Raw genomic sequence first — 6,714 nt, forward strand, 5'->3', positions numbered from 1 at the left:
CAGAATCACCAATAATATGAGTCATTTTGGATTTCGCGGCAACACATCCATTTTATAGAATGTCTTTACTCCCGAAAGAGATTTTGTTGCTATCCTTGACGGCATTTAAACGAAGATAACACAAAGAAGAAGACAAGTAGTACCGAGTTCGAATGACCTCGGAAACTATATCTTTTTCAATACTTTTTTATATTCTTTTGCTCAAGATTTCATCATAGTTTTTCTGATTAAAATACTTACTAACATATCCTCATTTTATTTTCCTAAAAAACCCAATATGGGTACGTTGCCTGTAAAATAGTTTCGATTGATCGATCCCCTGGTGTGTAACCACAGTATTTCATGTCACGCCCCCCCCCCCCCCCCCCGCCATTACGAAATCCTGGCTAAACGGATATGTTGCCAGTAAAATAGTTTAGAATGATCACGCCCCGAGTTTGATTACAACAGTATTTCGTCACGGACCCCCCCTATTGCAAAATCCTGGCTACGTGCTTGCGTAAGACAGATAAAATCAAGTTATTTTTATTCAGCATGCTCTCCTGAACGAGCGAGACATAAAGTAATTTGATTTACTATAGCCGTAGCCATTGTGAACACCTCCAACGTATCTGGAGTGATCATCTCTACACCTAGATCAATTATTTCTTTCAAGTCATCTATTAGATATCTTGGGGAAATGTGGTGCAGGCAACAGTCCATATTAGTAACTGGCACATGCAAGGAGCATCGGAGTATTAATTCTGTGATATTTTTGATTAATCTAAGCTCACTCAAATTTCCAAAATAAAATTTGGAGCTTTTACAAAGATGCACCATCATATGCTGCATCATAAGGGCAACCGAGATTGCAGAAACGCATACCTTTTATTACTACAAGAACGCCAATTTTTACATTAATTGACAAAAAAGTTTCTTCTCGTATGTCCCTGCTAAGAATATTTATACCGAGTTTTTATATGAATTTTGGACGGGGCCTGTAGCCTCATATCAGTCACTGACACATACAAGAAGCAAAAGAACATTAATTCCGCTAAATTTATGATTAATCTGACGCTCACTAGCATTTCCAGGATAACATTTGGACTTACTCTCATATGTTTCGCCCCTGTGCTTCCCTAAGGTAGTGCGTTACCAAAATAACACCCTATATTAAAATACGCTTACGTTTTTGCTACAAAAAAGTAACAGAGATCAATTTCAAATTGATTGATCCAAAAATTGCCTTCTTTTGGTAGTCCCTGCTAAGAATAGTTATGGTGATTTTTTAATCTTATTTTTACAGAGAAGTCTGTAGCTCCGAATCAGTCGCTGGCACATGGGAGGAGCATCGAAGCATTAATTCTGAAACATTTGTGATTAAGTTGACGCTTACTGGCGTTCCGAAACTACAATTTGTGATTTTTGTAACATTCCAACCTAATCCAGAGTCTTTTATCCAAAGAAAGCGTGTTACTATGTATCGTGATGAAAATAATTTCTACCTAGTTTCTGTTTAGGCATTGGAAGTTTGATATTAATTTGTCCAGGATCTGACACCTTTCTCCTCCATTGTTTCCTTTCGGACACTTTTCCTTCGAAAGTATCTCTTATGAGACAAATGACTTGTGAGGACTGATTGTATTAAAATCTGTAAAATCAATCCTAACTAGTGATGTGAGTTGGAAAATTTTCCGGAAACTTTTCCGCTATATTTTTCCGGAAAATTTTCCGTTCTAAAAATATCAGTAATCAAGTAACAATTTCTCAGCAATCATGAAATTGATTGAATTCATGTATAGAAATGTTAAAAAGTGAAAGATCGATTAAAGAATCTGAAAATTTTCATGGCTCAGACAATATTCAGTACTATGTAAGAACAAGTTAAACAATTTTTCATGAATCCAAATATTTTCTGCCTTATATGGAAAAATTGAAGAACTTTTTATGAGTCGGAAAGTTTCCATCATTTTGAAGCAAGAAGTAAAACAACTTTTTGTGAATCGGAAAGTTTTATTGCTCTGTAGAAACAAGTGAGAGGAACTTTCATAGATCCGAAAATTGTCATCACGATGTAGAAACAAGTGGAAAACACTTTTCATAGGCCTGACAATTTTGGATAGTATGTAAAGTGATGTTAGGTGGAAAATTTTCCACTATATTTAACTGCATATAGAACTACAAAATTGAATTTCTGTAGAGGAAAGTTAGTCGTCAACAAATTATAATTTTCCAAGTAGCTTTCGGGAACCGGAAAATTTTCAATTTCAAGTCGGAGAATAAAATTTTACGGTGTTTTTCTCTCTCTCTTTTGCTCTGCGAGCTCCTTCGTTGCTAAGCGGTTAGCGTACGCGCCTTTGGCATGGCAAACCTGGCTTCGATTCCCAGCGGGAGCTCATATAGTTCGGATTCCACGTTAATCAGTTGGTACCGTTTTATATAGTCTCGCTGTTGAAAGGGACGTTAAACTCAAAATCAACTCAATTCAACTACTCTCTCTCTCTCTCTCTCTCTCTCTCTGTGTGTGTGTGTGTGTGTGTGTGTGTGTGTGTGTGTGTGTGTGTGTGTGTGTGTGTGTGTGTGTGTGTGTGTGTGTGTGTGTGTGTGTGTGTGTGTGTATGTATGCAAAGTGCAGAGAAACAACCTCGAGTTCGTAGAGTACAAATATCCCATTCTATTATCTAAAATTTCTATTTATTAAAAGTCATTAATATTTTCCGATTCTTAAAAACATACTCCACTTATTCATTCGATTCATGAAAAATTGTTCCACTTGTTCCTACATAGTACTGAAAATTGTTTAAGTCATGAAACTTTTTACATTCTTTAAACGATCTCTCACTTTTTAACATTTCTATATATGAATTCAATCAATTTTATGAATACTGACGAATTGTTACTTGATCACTGATATTTGTTAAGAACGGAAAATTTTCGGGAAAAATATAGAAGAAAATTTTCCACCTCACATCACGGATAAACAACGATATAGGAATAAGTGGAGTATGTTTTTACGAATCGGAAAATTTTCCGTTTCAAAATTTTCCGGGAAATTTTCATCACTGTACAGGACAGACAATTTTTCGATTCATGAAAAATTGTTCCACTTGTACCTACATAGTACTGACAATTGTCTAAGCCATGAAAATTTTCAGATTCTTTAAACGATCTTTCACTTTTTAACATTTCTATATATAAATTCAATTGATTTTATGAATATTGACGAATTGTTAACTGATCATTGATATTTGTTAAGAACGGAAAATTGTCCGGAAAAATATAGAAGAAAATTTTCCACCTCATATCACGGCTAAACAACGATGTAGGAATAAGTGGAGTATATTTTTACGAATCGGAAAATTCTCCGTTTCAAAATTTTCCGGAAAATTTTCATCACTTTTGTCTCGTCTCGATTATCGTCTCCAAAGCGAGACGATAAATTCCTCGTCCGTCTCGAATGTAAGATACTAGTTCTCGTCTCAGTTTGTTATGTTTTAGAAACGAGATGAGAAATTTCTCTTCTCGTGGACAACACTAAGCAATCCGAGATATTCTTGGCAATTGTCACGTTTCTGGTTGTAATGGTATGACCTGAGCAATAATAAGCTCCTAACTTTTAATATTCTATTCAGATAATATTTACTGTTTTATTATTATTACTATTATTATTCCTGAAGGTTTGATAGTTGAAATATTGAAACATCCTAGTATTCAAATATCTGAAGATAAAAAACATGTGTCATCGCCGATCAATCGCCACCAACAATTTAAAAGTAAAAAGGCACCGGTCGTTTGTGAATTCGATTCAATTATCTTCCGATTACTGGTCGAGCATCTTGACCACTGAACCTCGATTACTACTCAGTAATTTACTAGTATTTAGTTTGTTTACCTCTATAATATTGATTAAAAAAAGGAGTTTTGCATTTCGTTTTTAAAAATCTGTATTGTTAATAATTTAGCGAATACAATGATATAATGCCCTCCGAGTCCAAAACTACATATTCCTGTGTTTTGCCAATCAATTTGCCTATTACCAAGATACTGAGCAGAAAAATGCTCTTTATTTAGGCGAGCCAGAATAAGTAATGCTGTGAGGTTAGCGTTGTGGTTTCCTAACCAGTGGTCCGGCTCGATTCTCACCCTCGCCCTTTACACTTTTTAAAATGTTTCATTTAGAAGGCTGAGCTCCAGTTGGATGCTGCTAAATGAAAGAAAATATCCAGGTGAGAAATTCAGTGACGATATAATCATGAAAATAAAGGAAGAAAAATTAATGGAGAAAACGAATTACAGAGTTAATGTGTTCTATATTTGATACTAACCGTTAATTGTGTACATTATTAAATTGCTGTTTATTGACACTATATTCTACTCTTTTCTCCTCATGTCTCAATGTATAAATGTTTACAAATGTTATACAAATCAGGAACCCTTAGTTATATTTGCAACCTATGGGGAAATATTTTTAGTACGGATAAATTCTCCAACTCGTTTGAGTGTTATCGAATTTTGCACTTCTAATATTTACAAATAAATTACTGCATATCAATATTTAGCGTCTTCAAGTCATTTAACGAATAACGAAATCGGACAAATTCTTCTTTCGAAGTAGTATTACGTATCAATCAGTGGCGTCGGAACATAGTAGCACGGGCCCTGTTAGATCCCCAAAATTTTCATTAGGGGCTGCGTTTTTACCCCGAATGATCCATCCATACTTTAATTAATTTGGAGGTAGAACTCCTGTTAATAGTTTCAAAACTCAGCGCAAGGCTTTGTGTTTACTTAAAAAATAACCTACTACATATATCGCATAATCTATCCGTATATTATTTGATACACACACACACACACACACATATATATATATATATATATATATATATATATATATATATATATATATATATATATATATATATATATATATATAATTTGAAGTAAGTTAACTAGTATATAATCGCTCACTTGAGTTAATTATAAGATTATTTAAGTCCCCCGACTGTATCTTCTCATCGGCGTTTCTGATGTTCGTATATCTTTATTCTGTTACTGTGCTGTGTACTATGAGTACAAGTATGCAAATTCTCTTCTTTGTCATTTCGTCAGCCAGCGTTTTCCCTCTCTCCTGCCCAAAGACAGTCGTTACGATGTGTTCTTTTAACAGGTGGGGGCAACTGTGTTCATGCTGCTGTTGTGGCTACTCCACCAGGCGTAATTAGTGATGGGCAGTGGGAATATTCCCGGTGAAAAGGAATTTAAAAGGTGGGAATTTTCCCGGGTTTTTCCCTGGCCTATAAATACCCGGGAAGGAATTTATTTCCATTTGTTTACTTTATCTTCCAAATTATAAGAACCATATGACAAATTACTTTATTTTAATGTATTCTGATTTACTTCTAGGTTTTAAAGAATTTGGATGTTAAAAACTTAAAAATTCTTTGACTGTACTTTATATAACTAATAATATGATTTTTAAAGTTCCATTTCCATTTGCACTAAAAAGTAAGGTAATTGTAATAATAATACTAATATTGGGGGGCAAAAACTAGCAAAAAGTAGGATGATTTACGGAAGAAATGAGTTGATAGTAGTGTTCAAGGAGTCAAGAAACTATCGAACACAATTTTCTTTAGGGCAGTAGGGAATTTGTACATACCGTAAAGGTAAATGGAAGTGATTTATATGAGAAAAGAAAGTGAGTTGTTGGTAACGAAGATAGAAAACAACGTGCCATGCGGGGCTCTAACCGGCCTTCACTCGCTAACGCTCGATCTGCACTACTGTCTGAATTTAATGTTGGTAACGTAATTTAACGTATGAAACCATAAAACAACCGCATAGGAATAGAATATCGCAAAGAAGTAGTTGCAAATGGTGGCCCCCCAATGCTAAACAATAGCCAAAATTAGCAAAGTACTAATTTACAAACGATGAAAAGGAACCATTTTGTAAAGTAATGTAGAATTATGTAGAAATAGAGATGAAGTACTATTAATAAACCCTGAACCACCGTTAGTAATAAATGTCGGTCTGTCACCTCTCTCTGACTCGAATTTCTGAATAGGTACTCGGACTTCTCTAACATGTGAATTAATGCATGAAATTTCGAGAAATAGGTAGGAAAGAAGGTCGCCTAAGGCAATGTCACGTGCTAAATTATAAAGATAAGTAAGTATCTAGCAAATTTTGTGAATATAAAGGCGTATGCGCAAATGTTGATAAATTGGTGAGACATATATCTTACGGCAGTTATCCAATCTAATTTGTTTAATTAGATTTAACTAGATTTGATTAGATTTAATTATATTAGATTTAATTATAAATTTAAACTGTTTAGCGGTGTAAAAATATGTGGACTTACTATACCATTTTTTCCACATGTTTACTTTCATAGTGCATATTGTAAGTAAATATACATTTATGCGTATTATCTAAACACAATAAAATATTAATAATGCAACATAGTACCGTTCAGAATATACATTTTAAAGAATCCCGTGGAGACAAGTGTAATAATATACGTGATAAAAAACGAATTTAACTTCGAAATCTTAATATAGTAATAGAATGCACTTTTCTTTGTGATTGTACATAAATTCCCGGAAAAATTCCCATTTTGGGAATCTTTCCGAGAATATTCCCGAAGAACATCTTCCCAGGAATTTACCCATCACTAGGCGTAATTAATCTTGGACCGGGGGTTAATTGGGTAGCTAAACTCATGGATTT

This window comes from Thermobia domestica, chromosome 10, assembly GCF_964235325.1.
Source record: "Thermobia domestica chromosome 10, izTheDome1.hap1.1, whole genome shotgun sequence".
Classification (NCBI taxonomy): domain Eukaryota; kingdom Metazoa; phylum Arthropoda; class Insecta; order Zygentoma; family Lepismatidae; genus Thermobia; species Thermobia domestica.